The following is a 21,690-nucleotide window of genomic DNA, read 5'->3' as shown; positions in this document are numbered from 1 at the left end:
ATTCTGCAGTTTCCGGAGGGATGAAAGGGGCTCTGAATGTGTGAGCTACAATAATTATGTTTGCTTTAATGGAGCAATGCTGGCTTTTGTTGTGCTATGGTGCAAAGGCCTAATTATCCAAATGCAGTCATGAGTTCTCACACAGCAGAGATGATGGCAGACATTATAAAGATAACATCTCTTGGCCCTTTGCCTGCCAGCCCCAGCCACAGGGACACTTCAGACAGGACAGCAGCTCCTGCCAGGAGCACCCAGCACATGTCCCAGGACATCAGAGCCCAGAGTTGACCTGAGACATCTGGAGGGAAGGGGGCCGCGTGAGCCCCTCCCTCCAGGGCCCCCAGGTGAGGGAGGTACAGGCAAGCCTGCTAGGACCCCTGCTGCCCGGAGCCCTCTGTGTCCTGCTGGCTGTCTTCATACAGACAAGCAGCTCCCATCAGGGCAGACACCGTGTCAGGAACCCATTTCAAACATACAAGGCTGAAAGGAAATCATTCATTTCACCACAGGACGAGATGTACCCAGAAACCTGTCCAACTTCTTGCCGCCACCACCAGGAAAAAAAAAAAAGTGACGAGCTGAATTTGTAGGGTATATGATTGCTCAAACGGGCATTCAGGAGCAGGCGCTGGCCTGCCTGCATTTTTCCTATCCCAGCCCTTCTATGAGTAACTATTAGGAAAACACAAAGGGCTTTAAAAAGTTCAAAGAATTTATTTAAAAAGTGACTGCATCATTATCACCACGAAGCTGCTTAATATTTAGACTTCTGTAAACTAAAACAAAACAAAAAAAATCTAAGTTGAGAGGAGAACGGGGGTTATTTTTCCTTTGCACCAGCCACAGCAGGGATTTCCTGGAAGTCAGTTCCCTCGGGCTTTGTTCTCTTTCCTCTGCATGCACACACACACCTCCCTTTCTCCCATGCAACCTGCCCGGAAACTGGAGACCTGGAGAGAAGAGACAGGGCTCTCAGGAAACATTTCGCTTGACCAAGATTTTTGCCACCCTGTTCTTTAATTACATTTTCCTCTGGCTGCTTTTCACACATCCACCCAAGGTAGAAGGAATATCTCCCATAAAAATTGTAGTGAGAAGAATTCTCCATTTTACAAAAGAAAAAAGTGAGGGGGAAATCTGCCGTAATAATGAGGGAAGCCATATTCTGTTCGTTAGCAGGGACTTTCTTTGAACAATGCCCCAACCTGCCATCCAAGGAAGACTTGCGTGGGAGCGACGGGAATGGAGAGGTGAAGGCTGCCCAGGTTCTAAGGACGCCCCTCCATGCAGCCTGGCAACAAATCCTCCTGGGTGAGGCATTTCTGGCTCAGTGTGTTGCTTTTTTACCATGTGGAATTGTAGAAGAAAACCTGGGAAGCAATTAAGTCAAGCATTTGCTTCCCAGCTGAAGAAAAGGAACATGGACCTCAGAAAGACTGCAGAAGTTGAGAGCTCTGGAAGTGCATCGGTTTTTGAAACCACACACACACAGTTTAAAAAGAAAGTTTTTTTTTTTTTAATAACAGTTAAAATATTAACAATGAGAAGCAGCAGTGCGCACACAGGCATGGCTAGCTTTGTGGCTGAAACAGAGGAAGGTGGGTCATGGCCTGTTACGAAGAATGGAAAGAATTGCACAGGTCTGGAAAAGATCTGGAAATGACACTCCCATCCATATTTTAATGCCAAAGCAAGAGAACATCAAGAAATCACCAAATGCCATCCTGGGAGGTCAGAATCAGGATTTATGAGGGGACACCTCATAAATCAAAGGCTAGTCCTGGAGACAGGAAAATAGGGCCAGCAGCTCCCCGGCCTTGTGGCTCGCTGGTGGCTGCAGGACTGAGAAGAATGAGGGTATGGGTTGTGCTAGAATCCTGGTTTTTCAGAGAAGGACACTGGGGCTGAGGAGCGAGTCTAGAGTCAGCACACAGGCTTTTGGACCCAGGGCTCGCTACAGTACCTCACTCAGCTTCTGCACAGAACAGTTCCAGGAAGCGGTGTCTACAGGTGCAGGTGAAGATGGAAGACAGACTAATTGAACTGAAGGAGGCTCTGAGCAAAACAGTCACCCCCTCCTCCACCCAACCACTGACACTCCTCCCATCCAGCTCACACTTCTACAAAGTCAAACCGTGCTTGCTTTTCCTGGTGAGTTTCTTCTAAATGAATGTACTTATCTCTTTCTACATGAAAAACACTAAGGCAAAACCAGGCACCTTTGGCTTTTGCATGCAGCTCTGTAGCCATGGACGAGATTGAGCCACAGTTTTTTTACAGCCTCCTTGAAGACAGACTGAGGAAGACAATGCCCCATCCAACACAGCCCACCAGGGCTTGGTATGTAGACCCCACCCCCACTATTCCTGCAGACTAGAGCGCTCAGCCTCTGAGCGACATGACCACAAGTAGTCATGCAGCCATCTGTTCAGACCCAAGGCCAAACCCACACTCCTGTGAGGGCCACGGGATTCCCTTGGCAGAAGAAAACATTTTCCATTGTCAGTATTCCCAGAGAGAGGCCAGTCTTGGGGCAGGTTGAAGTGGGCGAACATGCCCTCTGCTGTGGGCCTAAGTGCCAGGCCTGAGATGTCCTGGGGTTGGGGGAGGCAGTGGCCTGAAGAGATGCAGGGATTAATGTCAACCCTGGGGACCCTGGCTGCCCTTCCAATGGCATGTTTGGGGGTTCTTGGCCTGTCTTTGTGCGTGAACCATGTTGGCTCCTATGAAACCTACAAACTTCCTTCTCAGAATAATGCCGTAAGTACACAAAACTAAATAGGATTAAATAAAAATATTAAAATAAGCCATATCCATGTACTCTCTGATTAAGAAGTCACTTGAGACCTAGATTTTGGTATAAACTGTAAATGGGGAACAGCCATGGTGAGATCCGGTTCTGCAGTTGCAGGCTGCGCTGGGCCATGCAGGCTGCCACTGTGATGAAGGACACCTGGCCCTCGCAGAGCACACAGTGCAAACCTCCCAGGGCCTCTGGGTGCTGGCTGGAGCCACTTTCATTTTGTTTTATACTCAAATGTCCAAGGATTCGCTAAGAAGTTAACTAAAGTGTCATTTCTAAGTACAAAGAGATTTCTGTAAAAGCATATGCTTTATACATTGTATTGAGTAGATTCACTTATATAGGACATCAACACATTATTTTCTATTTTATACTACTTTTCTTATGAAGTACTCACATCATAAATAAACCCGAGGATGTTCTCTTAGAGACAGATAAACATAGGGTACCAAGGACTTGGTTTTCATTTTGCTTTCCATCTTCATAGTGACTTTTCAGTGGCTAAGCTCACTGCAAGCTTTTCACGGAGCCTGAGAGCCGTGTGCACTCTGGGCCTTGGTGCTCTGCAGGAACGATGGTTAGCAGGTTGCAGCATTGGCTCACCTGCTGCTGCGGAGTTCTGCGTCTCCAACAGGCACCTGCACACGCGGAGGTGTTGTCATTACCCTCAGTGCTATGCACACAGGCGAGTCTGGGCCTGTTGCGAGTTGCCTCCGGTAATCACAGACCCAGACACACGGTGTGGTGGAGAAGCTGGGGAGACAAGCAGCACCCACACCCTGTGCCTCCCAACCTCTGTCAGGACCCCACATCCCCACCACTCCCCTCTGCACCCACCTTACCTGGGCCTGAGTCACAATCCAGAGTCCACATGCCAGGTCCAGCACCTACTCCTCTCACTCTGCCAGCCACGCCCTCACACAGACATTCCAAGACAAGGGAAAGGGGCTGTGGGGAAGCCTCTGACCTAACATGAAAGGCCCCTCATGGCTTCCAGCCACAGGGAGAGGGGGATGTGGGGGATGCTGAGATTTCCTCCAATGACCTCTCTGCAGCAGCTCCTTCAAAGGAGCCCTTCTTTTCCAGTTGAAGGCAATACTTTTTCACTTTTTTGTATTCAGACTGGTTAACAGGCAGCTCTGATGGCTCTTAAGACTGAGGTCCTAGGAGAGTCTGGGAGCAAACTCACTTCCTTGTGGCATTGAGGGAAGACACCTAGTCATCCTGAGCTCTCTACCTGGGACATGCCTTACTCAGGCTGCTGGCCCACACTCTACCACACAATGTCTTATTTTCAGAGCACACTCAAGTTCAACTTCCTCCTCTCCATGACTCCCCACAGACTGTGGCTTCTGCTCCGTGGGGGAGTGCAGCACAAGGATTTCTGCTCCTCCCGTGAGTCTGAAAGGTTTCCACACCCAAGCAAGCTCTGGATGGGGTTCATTTCAGTTCCTGGTCAAAATATGGGGGCCGTTATACTCAACTACCCAGGATAAGGTGCTGGAAGAAAAATTCTCCAGATTGTAAAGTTTAATGTTGAAATATCAAGTAAGGCATTTATTTTCTTTGGGATCATGCAACAGATCCAAAAGCAAGAGAGTAAACTTCTCATTTCTATGCAAATCAGTTTTCCAAGGGAAAGAAAAAGAATGATGAATGGAAGGACCCTAAGATCAGGGAAGCTCAGGGAGTTATTTTACCTCCTGCACTTGATTCATCTGCAAAATGACACGTGGCATCCACTTTCTCAGGAGAAGACAAACCTACAGAGAATACTGAAGTCTCACTTTCCTATGACTAATGTTTACAATGCAAGAACATTTGTTCAAAGTAAGCCTACCCAAGAGCTGGAGTAGGCATTTACCCATAGCTCCCAACATGGCCCTACAGAAATCACAGGTGGCTTCAGGTGAGCTCCAGACACCTGGAGCTCCTTATGAGTAGTGTGGCAGGTAAGCCTTTGATAAAACCCAGCTCTAAAACCTTGGCAAAGGCCACTTGGCTTTCCAACATTCTTTTGTGTGTCAAAGCTCCAGCCTGATGCTTCCAAAGACGCATGCTCTATAGGCTTTGTGGCAATTCTCATGGCTGAGCACTCTGCAGCGCATTGGCAAGGAGGCGCTCTTCCCCTCCCAAATATGCAGGCCAGAGCATGTGAGCGACAGCTGCCTAGCCTGCCCTCCTTAGCCTGGCAGAGCGAGAAACCTTGCTCAGGCAGCTCCCCATGGCTGGAAGGCCCTCCCTCCCTCCCTTCCAGTTCCTCTTCTACACTGGTGAGCTGCATGGGCCTTTATTGCTCTTCTACAAATATAGGGAAACTGAGGCTATCACTGCTATGTCCCCAACACTCATCTCTCACATCACCCTGAAAGGCAGCATCTCAGCCTCTCTGAGATTACAGACTCTGGTCTCCCACTTGGGATGATGATGTTGACTCTAGAGGAGCAAAGAAGTACTTTTCCGTCAGTATGTTAGGTACTTAGAGCAGTATTAAGTGTTCAGCTATTCTTTGTATCATGTTTAATATTATTAGTGCAACATGTCTTAAAAGCATTTTTTCTGATACTGTTTTGGTTCCCTTAGACACTTACCCCGCTTTTATGCTGTTTTTCATAGAAAGGCTTAGTTAATTATTATGTTTGGCCAGAGTTTAAATAATCTAACTTCCTTTTTATCAGATCCCCTTAAAAGCCATAGCGATTTAATGACATTTGTTGAAATATATCAACCACCCTGTGAAATGGGCACTGCAGAGTTGTCATGGCCCCACATGTGTCCCTGGTGCTGGTGTGGGTATGCATGTGTGATGATTTTGTTTGTTTTCATGGGGTGTTTTGTTTCTGGCTGAGGGGAGGAGCATGAAGGGGTAAACCATCAGGATCATTTTCCAGCAGTCACTTGTTCTAGAATGGGAACCTGTTCCTGTGAAAGATTCCAAGCTTCACCTCCTATTACCATAAATGGCTTATGTATTCTCTGTATAGACAGAACAATAAAAGTGAACTACAGGACTCACTGGAGTGGAGGAGATCTGGGAACTCCGCTTACAGCATGGGAACTGAGCAAGCCAGCTTTTCACAGTGATTGATGCTGCAGGTTTAAGAGTGCCAAGGAGGACTGGGCCCAGTCTCCTCCTGAATTCATTAGCTGTGTTTGCTGTACACAGGGCTGGCTACCTGTGTCTTTTTGGCAGGGGATCATAAAGCCAAGTGACAGCACCTGCTCTGCCCTGCCATTGCTTCTGCAGCCTAGGTCAGAGGGGATTCTGCCATCTGCACAACTGCTGGAGTCCCAAACCTTCCTAACAGGCTAACAGCCCCACGAGAACCCACACTGAACACAGCGGCACCCATTCCACCACAGACCAGTGCATCCCACCCCACTGGGGAAATCCAATTTTGTAAATACAAGTGGCCCACCAAAAGAAAAAGTTAGGGACAAAGCTATTTCTCTTTTTTAAAAAAAGAAAAGTGGGTACCTGTTTTGCTTAAATTTGACTGCAGGCCACACCTGCACAGATGAGCCTGCGCAGGCTGGCTGCAGAGCAGTGACAAGGTGGCACAGGCTGGAGGAGGGGCTGCCCCACCCCAGCGCACAGGACTCACCCCACACACACGCAATCCTGGCCCCAGATTGCATCTGCAAGGGGACTGACTAGGTCTGAGGCGAAGTCTCTGCTCCAGAGACAGGGCTCCCCTTTCTATCTCCTCCAGCAGATCATTATTGGAGTTCATCCACTTTGAACACTATCTATTCATCATCCTACACTTCCTGCACTCCAAGCACCTGGGGCATTTGTACTCCCAACACTCACGACCATCCTAATTCCTAATAAAGTAGCAAACATCTTATAAGGAAGCAGAACAGAAAGAAGTGGGTACTGAAAGCACTACTTAGTGTTAATTTCACTTGAATAATTAGACAACCTCCTAGCAAATCTTAAAGTAGGCCAGAGACTCAAAGATTTAATATATTGTGTATTCTTTTCCTATCTACATTCATTCATTGAGTAATTACTCAGTAATCACTATGTGCCAACACTCAGTCAAAATTCTGCATTTTTCTTTTTTGAGACAGGATCTCACTCTGTAGTCCAGGCTGGAGTGCATCATAGCTTGATCACAGCTCACTGCAGCCTCAGCCTCCTGGGCTCAGGCCATCCTCCTGTCTCAGCCTCACCAGTAGTTGAGAGGACAGGTGCGTGCCAGCACACCCAGCTAATTTTTTAATTTTTTTGTAGAGATGATGTCTCATTATGTTGCCCAGGTGAGATATTTTTTGTATTGGCCTCATGATTAATTTTACCTGTGTTAAGTGGCTTAAATCCGGATTACACATTATTATGATAGACTATAATAATTTCAAATGCATTACCAATATATATATATATATATATTTTACAAGAACTTAGAGGAGTCAGTCCTTACACTCATGGAATTTGCAGTCTATGTTTAATGTAATTCTATGTTCACTGAATATAGAATCAATATATAATCCCTGATATGTACTATTGGTAATTGGGTCAAAGATTTGTCTCATTATTGCATTATTGTCAATATATGATCCCCAATATTACCATTAGTAATTAGGTCAATGAGTTGTCTCATTATTGCAGTTTTGTCAATATATAATCCCCAATATGAACTATTAGTAATTAGGTCAATGAATTTTCTCATTATTGCAATATGTAGATTTACATTGATACAATAAGAGTCACCAGAAGCAATATGAGTTTCTAAGGTAATTCCACGGAAAAAATACACACAACATATCTTGTTGGGAGCCATTGTGAATATTTCAGCAAAAAAAAAAAAAAAAGTTACAACTTTTTGAAAGGTTTTTCTCATTTTAATTGTTGAGCCATTCAGCAAACTCAGCTCAGTAATCACAACATCAGTAGAAAATATATATTTGGCAAAGAACAACAGTATGCTGAAATCAGCTCATAATGGCTTACAAAAAAAAAACCTATTAAAAAGTCAGGAATTATGTAAGCTTTTTATTAAACTCTGCCATTAATAAGTGTCAAATTATATAGGCCTATAACTTAATGACTTATATTAAAAGCAAAGTTAGTAAGAACTCAAAAATCACAACTTTCTCCATATTTTACTCCACTTTAGCATGTTCTAGGTCTCTGGTATCAGTGTGGTAGAAGTACAGCCTAACAGCAAGCTACTGCACATCTCGTTCCAGCTCTGAGCTCATGGTGTCTCATTTGTATCATGAAACCAGCCATGGTGGGAGTATTTACACCAAGGGAATCAGCAAATACCACAGATCAGAGCTTTATTTATAGCTTCATGCATTGCTCAGACCTATGAAAGTGAAGAATAAAATGTTTATAACGCAGATTAAACCTAAAAGTTTAGGTAGCTGTTACATTGTGAAATAGCACAGCAATTGAGAGAATATTCTTCCTTGGTTAAGAACCCATTATCCAATTCAGTAAATAAGTAGCTCATACCATTGAAGAGCAAGCGACGTTCCAAAATACATCTTCATTGTTTCCTTTTCACCTTCCTTGTTAGTATTATTATGAAAATATCAACCAACATTCATGTCGAAGTCACATCTGCACATCAACTGCAACACTAGGTTGGCTACAGAAACAAGATTTCAGCAAAATCAACGAAAGCATTCTGTGAGGATAAAACAGAATTTATGATAAAAACATACGTTTTATCATTATGTATGCTATGATTGTTTGCAACTTGTGCACAATACATCTTTCTACATAGATGATGGTTAATAAAATTATGTGCATATATATGCACACTTTCTTTCCCTGAAGTCCTGGTTGTTATACATTAACCAGCACACCACTGGCTACCTGTCTTTTTCAGCTTTTCTCTATGTATGAAAATTCTAGCCAATCTAAAGGAGATCTATTTGCCTAAATATTTCTCCTCAGGAAACACATATTTTGTGTTTGCAGAAAAAACACTGCCAATGAAGAAATAAATTTCTTCGGTGATATTTACCAAAAGATAATTTACCAAATGCTGGGACTGTGTTGAAAAATATTTTAGATCTCACTATTCCAGTAGTATGGCTCATCAAAAAATATTATTCACGTATGTCCATTTAAATTATATTCTTGGGCCGGGCACGGTGGCTCATACCTGTAATCACAGTACTTTGGGAGGTTGAGGCGGGCAGATTAACTGAGGTCAGGAGTTCGTGACAGGTCTGGCCAACATGGTGAAACCCTGTCTCTAGTAAAAATACAAAAATTAGCTGGGCGTGGTGGCCCATGCCTCTAATCCCAGCTACTCTGGGGTGGAGGGGTAGGTGCGGCTGAGGCAGGAGAATCACTTGAACCTGGGTGACAGAGGTTGCAGTGAGCCGAGATTGCGCCACTGCACTCTAGCCTGGGCAACAGAGGGAGACTCCATCTCAAAAACAAATAAATAAATAAACAAAATAAAATAAAATAGATTATACTCTTGTCTAAACAATTACTGATCTTATATATCTCATTGTTTCAATTGCTTAAATAAGGACTTTTTCTCCTAAAATTTTAGTATAATTTTAAAAAATTATACATATATGTATAAATACACCTACACATCCTGTACTATTTCAGCAGAGAGAGCGCAGGGATGTTCCAACACACTTGGCATCTACTTCTTCCCAGGAGCTCAGACCGCAGGGTCAACCCAGTGGAGCAGGGAAGGGTTCAAGTTCTCACTGTCAGCTCTAGCACAATCCTACAGGAGCATTGCACAAGAAAGCCCAAAGCAGGTCCCCAAAACAGAAACAAGGCTGCAGTGAGGGGTCTCATTGAGGACTCATTGAGTTGAAGCCACACCAGTTGAGGAAATACTCAAAAGCCAAAGGATCAACCAAAGTGAAATCTTGAGCAAAGAAAGGCTTTTCGGGCACATCTCTCGGGACCAATTAGGAACCTGAAGTTCTAGCTTGGGGGTTGTTTCTTTTTGCAACTGGGAAAGCACTTGGCCATGGGAGGGCCCAGAATCATTTAGCACATGAATGAATGAATGATATGTGGAGCCTGGCCCCAGGGTTAGCATAGTTGCTTGAAGGCTTTATGTTTGGAACACACGTAGTATGGAAATTTTCTTACGGCACCAAGTTTAAAAGCTCTGTGGCAACCCTTCCAATAGAAGTAGGCAGACTCCAGCCTTTGTGCCCAGTGTTTGTGTAAACTGAGTTTTGCAGGAACACAGCAGTGCTGGTGCATTTACGTGTGTAAAGGGTTGCTTTTGCATTGCAACAGCAGTGTTGAGTAGCTCTGACAGAGACTGGATGGCCTACAGAGCCTAAATATTTACTCTCTGGCCCTTTAGAGAAAAAGTTTGTGGATCGCTGCCTTGAAAGAATTAATACAATAGGCAGAAATCTTCTGATGTTTCTCTCTTTTACATGGTTTCACAGGAACAAAGAGTGATTGAAACATTATTCACCAGTCCAACTAAGGTTTACTGAATGCCTGCTATATATGTCATTGAGAATAAATATCTCCCCTGCCTCCATCCACCCAGGAGGCCTGGTTGGAGAGACAGAGACATGGATGTCTACAATAAACAACACTCCACATCGGATCTGGGAGCAGGCATTAACTAGAAGGATCCACGTGCTCCTAGGTGGTGGCCAGTGCAGGGGCTGCCCAGACAGGGAGTCTCAGGCTTCACGGGGCAGACAGCTACCCCTCAAGTCTCTGCTTGTTTGATGCTACTGGGGTCCTGCCATCTCAGAACAAAGGGGAGGGACCAAAGATGACTCCCACGATCCTCTGCTGCATGAGGAGGTCAGGCTGCCTCATGCCTACTTTCTCATTTTGACCAGTGACCCTCGTTCTTACCCCCTTCCCCCAGGCTGGGAGGAATGAGTGCTCCCGGCACTGCAGGGTTCACCAGGTACTGTGACAAGCACACCATCCAGTCCTTGCAGGGACCTCTGCAGCAAGTCCTGCTGTTTTCTCTTGTTGCTGCAAGGAGAGTGGGTGCAGAGCTGTAAGGTGAGACAGCATCCCCGGGAACAGGTGGGGGCCGGGACTGTCAGACTCCAAAGCCAAGCTATTGGGAATTCTCTTGGCGTCTGAAGCCCGGGGAGGAGGGAGTTTCCAGGATTAGGAGTAGAGAGTGGCAGATGCCGTGAAATGTAGCGAAGTGGAGGAGAGCAGTCAACAGACCAGTGTGGAGCCATGCTGGCCTCGCTGATGACCGCAGATGTGGGAGAGACCACTCATCTTCTGCCTACCCCACAATGCTGCCTTCAACCAGGTGGTTTTGGACAGGAGGATTTTATGGACTGTTTGTCTTATTCTTTGTATCAAGGTCAGTCTTAATGGGAAAAGGCGTCATAAATGGGCAGCCAGCATGAATGAGGTCTGTATGTTCAGATAATAACTAAGAAAGGAAGAGTCACTCAAAGTTATTCAAAGACCATATTTTAGGGCAACTGAGTGTCTGTGTGCTTATTTAGATCTCCCATTCCTTAATTAGGTAATCAAGTGGACGGGGTGCAAGACTCAACTCTATTGCTTAGTGATTGCTCAACCTTGAACAAGTGTCACCTCCTTTTAGAAGCTCTATTTCTTAATCTACACAGTAGGGATAATAAGGCTAATTCCCAGGCTGGTTGTGATCATAAAATGAGGTCATGCTTGTAAATTAACTCCATATGACGCTTGGTTATCAATAATGCTGTCGTTCCCATCATTAGTTATTAGGACTGATAGGATTAGCATTATTGAGATTACTAAGGGTTTATTATACTAAGAAATCAAGACAGAAAGGTGGCTGTAGCCCAGCAGTTGGCAGAGTAGTAGGCAGCAGGAGGGTGTCTAGCCGGCACAGTCTCTCCTGTATTTCTCCTTTACTGATTCTCCCCTTTGGTCACACATGTTTCTGCCTGGCTACAGACCCTGCCACTGGGCCACCATACACAGCTCCCCATCTAGAAGCCACCACATGGGATGGCAGCTGCATCCCCACCAACTGCCTCTGCATCCCCACCAACTACCCCACCAACTGCCTCTGCATCCCCACCAACTACCCCCACTACACTCAGCTCTCTTGTGCATCTATCTGCACAGATGTTCTTATGGGTAGCACTGGCTCAACAGCACACATTTGCTTAACCGTGGAGCTGCAGGTGTATGAATTTCCAGTAAGGTGCTAAGCTCCATGAGAGCACAGAGGGTAGATATGGTGGCCCCTTTTTTGTGTAGCCATCTCAAACGGACAGATGAAACAGCCTCAACTCCAACAGAAAGCCTCAGGCAGTAAACGGAGAAGGCTGACTTTCATTCCAGCCCAACCAGCTCCCTGCTCCATGAGGACCATCACAACACTTTTCCTTCAGTTCACCAGCCTATGTAATGTGAAAGACTAGATGACTCAGCACATTTGTGTTTCTTCCATTTGTTTATCAAGTATCAAAAGGGAAGGATAGTAATATTAATCACAAGAGTATTCACCACAGTAAATTCCAAGGAGTGCTTGAAGCTGCCCAGGGAAAAAGTGCTCTGTAACTAACACCTATGATGATACTACCTACAGATGTAGATGAATGTTTTGTGCACATCCTACACGCCCTTTTGTGGAACTTGCAAACACCACCTCCAAGAAAGGCAAATTGTGAATATTAGGATTTTTATTTTACATGCACATAGTAAGCCCTTCCTGCAAAAGAATATGTATCATGTATTGGTCCACTTTTACTCTGCTGATAAAGACATGCCCAAGATTGGGTAATTTATAAAGAAAAAGAGGTTTAATAGACTCACAGTTCCACATGGCTGGGTAGGCCTCACAATCATGGAGGAAGGTGAAAGGCATGTCTTACATGGTGGCAGATAAGAGAGAATGAGAACCAAGTGAAAGGGGATTCCCCTTATAAAACCATCAGCTCTCGTGAGACTTATTTACTATCATAAGAACAGTATGGGGAAATCACTTTCATGATTCAATGATCTCTGTCAGGCCTCTGAGCCCAAGCCAAGCCATCACATCATCTGTGATTTGCACGTATATGCCCAGATGGCCTGAAGTAACTGAAGAATCACAGAAGAAGTGAAAATGCCCTGCCCCACCTTAACTGAAGACATTCCACCACAAAAGAAGTGAAAATGGCCGGTCCTTGCCTTAACTGATGACATTACCTTGTGAAATTCCTTTTCCTGGCTCATCCTGGCTCAAAAACCTCCCCTACTGACCACCTTGCGACCCCCACTCCTGCCTGCCAGAGAACAGAGCCCCTTTGACTGTAATTTTCCTTTATCTCCCCAAATCCTATAAAATGGCCCCACCCTTATCTCCATTCGCGGACTCTCTTTTCGGACTCAGCCCGCCTGCACCCAGGTGATTAAAAAGCTTTATTGCTCACACAAAGCCTGTTTGTTGGTCTCGGCATGTGGATGGATGCGCATGACAGTCTCCCACTGGGTTCCTCCCATAACACATGGGAATTAAGGGAGCTACCATTCAAGATAAGATTTGGGTGGGGACACAGCCAAACCATATCAGATCAGTAAAGGGAAATGGATTACTTGCATACAACCATCTGTAACTGGCAACATTGAATATGCATATTATATAAAAAACTTGAAGCCCAGATTATGTTAACTCATTTCGATTAGTATCTTCAAAATATCAAGAAACTGAATCTGGATTCCTACTGACCATGAGACTTTGTTCAAATCTTTATCTTCTCTAAGCCTTAATTTGTCTACATGAAAAATGGGTTAATATCTATGCCATAGAAATTTTATGAGAAACAAATTTGGTTTTGTATATGAGAGGCATTTAGCTTCTTCTCTACACAGGCGTAGTTCACTGTTAATTGGCATATATTTGTTTTGTGGTGATATATCTGAAAATGTTGACATTCCAGTGGGTACCTATGAAACACAGTCATCACATAGCAGTAACTGGACATAGATGTGTAAAAGCAGGCCAGAATTTTTATTTTCAAATATCAAATTCTTTCTGTGGTTTGAATCTGGGGATTTAGAGAACTTTTAAGATCTCTGTGAACTATTCCTCAAAAATGCTTGTGAGTGTAGCAGTCACTCTTGATTATCTCCATTTCAATTTCTTCTCAGAAGGCAGAGTGCATATTTAGTTTAAATGTCAACCACTATGGGTAAGCTTACCCTTTCCCCAAGTCTAGGTGTGAGTGGTGATTGGTCTAAGCCAGTGATAATGGTAATATTCACCTTGCCAATGGATTCTCTAGGTAAGTGATCCATTTCTGGGCAATATAATGTAAAAGGAGACTTTCTGGGGGGCTTCTAAGAAATGTTTTTGTACTCCTAAGGAGACCCTGGAATATATAGCCCATTTTTTTGCCTTTGGACATCCTTGGTCTGGATGTGATACCTGAAAGGGCTGCAAACATCTTGTTCTCAGAGGGGAGAAGGGGCTGACACAGAAGGCAGAGAGAGTTATGAACTAAACCTGGTTTTTAAGACACCCAGAAGTGTTGAATCAACCGACCTGAAACCTGTCTTATTTCTGGACTTCTTTTTATGAGATGCTACATGTCTTTATTGTTAGAGTTTTCTCTTATTTGCAGCTCAATGAATCTTTACTAATTTTTGTCTGTATGTCAAAGATAGCCAAAGATGTGAAAAGCACTGGCCCAAGCTACTTTAAAAATGTATGTTGCATCTAGAAAAATTTCCTGTGAGACAAAGTGCTATTGTCACTTGCAGCCTGAAGGATTAAGTCAGCCTGATCTCTCACACATAGAAAATGATATTTTCCACAGCTTGGGGGGCAGAGCAGCTGGTGATAGGCAAACCAGGGACTCAGGAGCATGCCAGGGAGCTGTGCACTCTTTCATATGTGATTGTTCAGAAATGTTCTAGGCTGAATTTGTTTCCATCCCCTTCCTTATCTTTAACTACATCTGAGTGCACTTCTTTAAATTAATACAGCTCCCAATAAGGAATGGGAAGATGAGTTCAAGAAAACGATCCTGCTAGAAACACTTGCCCAGTGCAGATGTGCAGTAACCCCACCAGGATGACCTCCCCAAGTCAGAATCCACCAAGAAAAGAACACTGAGGTGCACCATCATGTTTAATGATGACATCTGAGGACGATGACTTCATGTGACTCATAAATTCAGTTAATTATATTATTCTATTTCTCAAATATAGTGAGGAATCTGTCAGGAAAGCTCTAGTATCATACCAGAGGCCAGAGTTTCAAAAGTTCAGGCAAAATCAAAAAGGTACTTTTCTTTAATAATAAAAAAGATCATGTCAAGATAGATTCAAAAAACATCAAGAAACATGTCTTGATGTCAAGAAACATCTATTAATATAAAAGAACTTTGAGGAATATAAGGAATGTAGTGATGTGGGGTGGAAAAAAACATTTGCATGCTCCAAAGATGCAAGAGAAATTGAAGATGCTTCATCCACATAAAATATGACCCTTTGAGTCCTGCCAAGGTCAATGAGACCCAGAGCAATAGGCTCAATATAAAATTGGATTTGCACGTTTTTCTTACTTGCACTAGTTCCTCCCTTCTTGTATATCTGCCACATTTTTATTTCTCTACCATCCCTGCAACTTCACCTCCTTAGCCCATATTTTATAACTGTCCCAGAAGGTAGATGCCACACATGTTGCAAAACAGAAGAGAGACAGCAGTGAAGTGGCAGTGACCCTTGCCTTCTGGACTAGCTTGTTTTCTGAATCCCAGTTCCTTTAGTTAAAATCTCATTTTTGTTTCTGTATGGCTTCACTTTCAATGGTGGCGGAATGGGGCAGATACACCTTAGTTCAAATCATGAGTCATTTAGTTACGAACGAGGCAAATGCTCCCTCACCATTCCGTAGCTGCTTTTCCATAGTTCACCTTCCCTCAGAGTATTTTGCTAGCTATCATCTTTCCAAAGGTAATACGCTTGCACCCAAGAAAGTTCCATGGCAGGTTAGAGAATATATGGTTTTTGACTAAAGTTTTAAAAGTATATGTTCAGGATTGAGAAAGTAAATCTGTCTTTTAGTGAATTAATAGACTTAAAATTCTACTGGCAAATATTAAGATGGTTTAAGCTCCAAACCATCTCTTGAAACCATAATTATAATTGCTCCCTAGGTATGCAATTGAAAATACTGTACAACTTTCAGAAATACTGATGCTTTTTTAAAAAAACTTATGTTGTCATGGAAACACAAATAGAGTAATCAGATTTTTTAATCGTGTAATACAAAATAAAGCAGAGTTTCAAGTCAAAAACAAATGAGAAACAAATTTTCGTTTCTGATAACCAAAATTACAAAAGAAATATCTGTAAAAAGATAAAGCCACACTATTATGCTACTATTAGGAAGAGAATGTCAAAGTTTAAATTTTATAAATATTCTCATCATATTCATATTTATTTACCTTCATTTATGATTTTCTAAAAAACAAAGTATTTTTTCCTGAAAACTTTCCATGCTACGGTTTTTCTCTTTCTCTAGGGGTCACTTATTTACATTGTGGAAAAATCTTAAGAACATCTGTTCAAGGACTTTGGCTTTTAGAGAAGCATGAAATGGAGGAAGCAAAACTAATACACTTGTGCCTAAAACCTCTCCACTCATTTTAACTTCAGGTCACCGATTAGTAAAGAAAATACCTGTATCGGCCGGGCGCGGTGGCTCAAGCCTGTAATCCCAGCACTTTGGGAGGCCGAGACGGGCGGATCACGAGGTCAGGAGATCGAGACCATCCTGGCTAACATGGTGAAACCCCGTCTCTACCAAAAAATACAAAAAGCTAGCCGGGCGAGGTGGCGGACGCCTGTAGTCCCAGCTACTCGGGAGGCTGAGGCAGGAGAATGGCGTAAACCTGGGAGGCGGAGCTTGCAGTGAGCTGAGATCCGGCCACTGCACTCCAGCCCGGGCGACAGAGCGAGACTCCGTCTCAAAAAAAAAAAAAAAAGAAAAAGAAAATACCTGTATCTATTCACAGACTTCAACGAGAAATAGAATTATGTAAAATAATTGAGCCTAAATGAGCCTAAATGAAAAAATATTTGTATTAAACAGTGAGCTTTTCTCCACCTCCATTGCACTCTTTATAAATCTCTCCCCAGAAACATGGACTGGGTGTCCTATCGTTTTCCCATTTCCTTAGTTAGACAGCATATGAACTCCCTCAGAATAAATACCAAGAGACAGCTGCACAGTCTCAATTTAACTGTAGGCCAAGTAATTACAGTAATACCTTGGATTTTTATATCTTTTAGTCTCCTGAGGACGCAAAGCCCATTCACATATATTACCACGCTGACTCCCAAGGAGTGCCCATGTCCATAACACATCCCACTGTAGTTGGAAAAGTGGCTTCCATATAAGCTTAAGAAACCTGCAGAGCCTCAGAAATGAGACTGGACTCCACTTAACTCACGTTTTCTTCTAGGACAATCTAGAACCAGAAGATTAAGGGGGGTCTGTGGATGTGACCCACTGGCCTTACACAAGGGGTCACCTGCATTTTTATGTCTTAAAATTGGAGAAGGAGGTGGCCTATGACTCTACCTAGTGACTTTACACCGGAAGTCATTGGTAGGCTTCTTAGAACTGTTCAATTCTATTATTCCTTAAAGCATCCATCCTTGAGAACTATGGGTTTGTTTTTCTCAACAATTTTCCACAAATTTGAATATTAATTCTAAACTCTGAGCTATTTATACACACACGATTGTAATCGGCCACATACTTCCTGTGCAGGAGGCCAATCCCCTGCTGTCAAATGCTTTGCTGGCAGAAGTACTTCCTGGAGGTGCACGAGAAGGCGCCTTGGGCAGAGCGCAGTAGAGCCACTCACCGACCGGGGGGCAGCCACACTCTGGGCACGTGCCATAGGCTACATCCTTGTAGCTGCCATTGCGATTGAGGGATCTGCACAAAGCTTTAAGGGGGCTCATAAAAAGAAGATTGGTCCACAATGGAAGGGTCAAGAAAGGCCCAAAGGAGGCAGCGTCCCAGTTGCAAAGTGGTGGACTAAAGAGCCTGCTAGGAAAAGAACGGAAGGAGCTGTAGAGACAGGAAAGCCTGTCTTCACATAGCAGCTCCCAAGGCGCCTCACTCCGAGCCCAGCTGTGCCTCCCTCAGGCACATGCAAACCGTCACCACCCACAGTCTCTCTTTAATTTGACACTCCCAGCTCTTCTCTAGGAGGCCTCACCTACCTCCCTTAATGGAATAGATTTTTCCTTTGCACCAAAAAACAATCACCTCCCTGCCTCAAGAAAACAATGTTTACACAACCAGTGTAATTTCTTTTCATTGGTGACTTCTGGCCCTAGGGTTATATTTCTTATATGCACAATGTTTTGAATGTGACGTTTTAAACCTAACTTCGCCCTTTTCTTCCAAAGCTACATTAATATAGTAGGAGGCTTAACAGACAATCCAGGCAGAAATGTCTGCAAGTTCACTGCCAGTGCCACAAAAATGTGAATTGTTTTCCTCTGCATATGGGGATTTAATGTTATTGCAGGGTTTCAGATTTTTATGAGCACTTAAAATGTTGAATCTGATTGGAATCTAGGCTTACATTAACTCATTTCAAATTATTGAAATACCCATCTTCTAACCATAAAATGGTTACCAGATCAGAACTATGAAAAGCATGGGCATGAAGGAAGAGTGCGATTCTGGATATCTTAAGAAATAATCATGAAATTACCGCAGAAAACTAAGTAATCAAAATAAACATATGTAAGTGGGCCCAAAATAACCCGGTTGTATAATATCAAGTAACACCAACGAGGTCACATGACTCAATGGAAGGAAGGCCATCACTTTTTCTGCCACATTTATCCTATTACCTGGAAGAACAAGTGGTTTTACAACCCATAAAGCCCACCCCAGGTGCCTTAGCCCTAGAGATTTTGTACTGACCAAGATGAGAGTAACTTTCTGATCCTGTGATATGCACAGATACATGCCTCTTGAAGTCTTGCAAAGAAACTATATTTATTTTTCCCAGGAGGCCTCCTCATTTGGGGGTTCACAATGAAAGTAGTTACATGTGTGTTTCTCTTGCTCTCCCTCTATACCCAACCTCTAGTATCCACACAGGCCCAGGGCCCAAAGAAACCGAGCCCCTGTATGTTGGGACATTACGTTATGATCTATACGTGTTTTTAAAAGTTAGGTAATTTTACACTCAGATTCTCTGTAACATGAAAAGAACATTAATGAATCAAAAAATCTGTTTAGAAAGAATAGAATTTTAATCTTTTTTTGGCATCAAGGATACCTACAGTTGTACTGATTAATAAATTATAGAGGATAAAATTTTATACAAAGCAAATAGGATTTGTATAAGTGCCACCTTGTTTTAACTCTGAGTTTTAACTCTGAGATTTAAGAATTTTTTTTCTTTTGTTCCATCTGCCTCTTGTCCTTCCATTAAGTATCTTGCCTATAACATACTTCTTAATCTTCACTTCAGAATTCCTCCAACAGAATCACCAAACCAAACCTCCAAATCATTATTTGGATTTATGATTCTCTCCAACTCATAAATCCATTTTCATATTCAATCTTTTGTTTGACCTATATTGACATTTGCAAGATAAAATCAAGTCTAACTCGACCATATTTTCTAAACATTAAAGAAGAAAGAAGAAGTACTCCACCTAAAAAATGGAAATGGGTGACAACCTGTGTCTTCAGTCATCAACATCAGGGAGCCAAGATGCCAGGACTCTGCTGGGTGAGAAAATGGGAATGAACCCAGGATCGGTCTTGAGGCAGAAACTCCCATTCCTTCCAGGCTGAGGGAGAATCTGAAAAGGGAAGGAGGCTTGGTGGGTTTTTATTCTATGTGGAGATTTAGGACAGCTGAAAGATTTTCTAAAAACTTTGAGGTATAAAGAACATGTGCATCCAGCACCTCTGCCACTTTTAACAATTTTGATAAATAGTTTTTATAGATTTTATACCAGCTTGCCATGAAGAAGGTTAAATTACAAGATTAGATCAATCAGAATTTCAGAGAAGCAGCTAAAAGCGCAGGCAGTCAGCCAGCGAAAAAGCAAGCTAATTAACTTGTTTCTCATTTCTTCACTTTCGCTACTCACAGACCTGTAAAACATGTAGGTAGGAGGATAGGCATGGGAAAATATACTCCACTGCTCTAAAAAGATCAAGAAATGCTTACTTTATAAAGCATTCTAATATCTAAGATGTTAATTACTTTTCTCATTGTACAGATGGCAATGGTTAATAATTTGTATTGCGCAAAACTTTAGAAGACTAAGTAGATTCTAACATCTGTGAGTAGAAAACATGATGCATTTGAGAAGACAAAGAGGCTATTGACTCAGAAAAAAGTAAATTATACAGAAATGTCCCATCCAGTGAATATTAACCTAAGATGCAACATGTCAGATGGACAAAGACATGCAAAGCAACTGATAGTATTCAACCTAAGTCCAAAAATAGGAAGCCTTTTAGGAAGGTTTCCTAGCTTGAGTATGTACATTAGTAATTTAAGGGTCATAAACAGCATTGTGAAACAAAGTTTAAGATAGACAAACGCATAATGATGAGGATACTATACATTCGTGTTAATTTTATACAACTTTAGTGCTGATCCCTGTTACAGGTTCCAACTAGCACAAACCCCAGGATTGCAACCACATAATGAAAAGTTGATGGTTGGCCGGGCGCCGTGGCTCAAGCCTGTAATCCCAGCACTTTGGGAGGCCGAGACGGGCGGATCACGAGGTCAGGAGATGGAGACCATCCTGGCTAACACGGTGAAACCCCATCTCTACTAAAAAATACAAAAAAAGAGCCAGGCGAGGTGGCGGGCGCCTTTAGTCCCAGCTACTCGGGAGGGAGGCTGAGGCCAGAGAATGGTGTAAACCCGGGGGGCGAAGCTTGCAGTGAGCTGAGATCTGGCCACTGCACTCCAGCCTGGGCAACAGAGCTAGACTCCATCTCAAAAAAAAGAAAAAAAGAAAGAAAAGAAAAGAAAAGTTGATGGTATGTCTTTTTCTAAACATTCCATATCCATCTCACCTTGAATGGCACTGGCTTATGCATTTTTTTCTCCAACATTGAGCTGTTTCATTATCTTTTGTGTTCACAACTTAATATCTTGCGTTGAAGAAAGGTTTTTAAAATAAAATATTATGAGATGTTAAAGTTGTGGATTTTTGTATGTTTGCGTTTGTTTTAAGGCAAAGTCTTATTCTGTCACCTAGAATGGAGTACAGTGGCACAATTATAGCTCACTGCAGCCTCAACTTCCTGGGCTCAAGCAATCGTCTAGTCTCAGTCTACTAAGTACCTGGGACTACAAGCACATGCCACCACACACTGCTAATTTTTTCATTTTTTTGTAGAGAGGATGGCCTCACTATGTTGCCCACACTGGTCTCACTCCTGGCCTCAAGCGGTCCTCCTGCCTTAGCCTCGAAAAGTACTGGGATTACAGGTGTGAGCCACTGTGCTCATCTGAATTTGTGGAGTTTTAAAAAATATTTTAAGGTGGTTACCTCGTCAGTTTTGGTCTCAATTTTTTGAATGTGGAGAAAACAATAATTTATTTTCACAGCATCCCTCAGACAAGCTCAAATCATTGGAAAGCCACACATTAGTCATTTGAGTATGTCCATTTTGAACCTGACCAGCGCTGTGGTAAGAAAAGGGCCTTGAAGGGAAATATTTACCACAAGCCATTTCCGATTTCATTGTTAGTTGCCAAGGGCTGCCTCCTGGCCACTGGCCATTTGACCATGAGGAGAAATCAACAAAGGGCACATCATTTTTGCTTCTGTTCTGGGCTAGAAGTGCTTCCAGCCTGACAGTGAAGGAGTGGCACTGTGGGAGGCATTTTACTCTATTTCTGTAGAAAACAACAGCAAGGGAAGGAAGCACGCCGGTCAG

Source organism: Trachypithecus francoisi, unplaced genomic scaffold, assembly GCF_009764315.1.
Source record: "Trachypithecus francoisi isolate TF-2019V2 unplaced genomic scaffold, Tfra_2.0 Lachesis_group7, whole genome shotgun sequence".
In the NCBI taxonomy this organism is placed as follows: Eukaryota; Metazoa; Chordata; class Mammalia; order Primates; family Cercopithecidae; genus Trachypithecus; species Trachypithecus francoisi.
Note: the sequence above shows the minus strand (reverse complement) of the source record.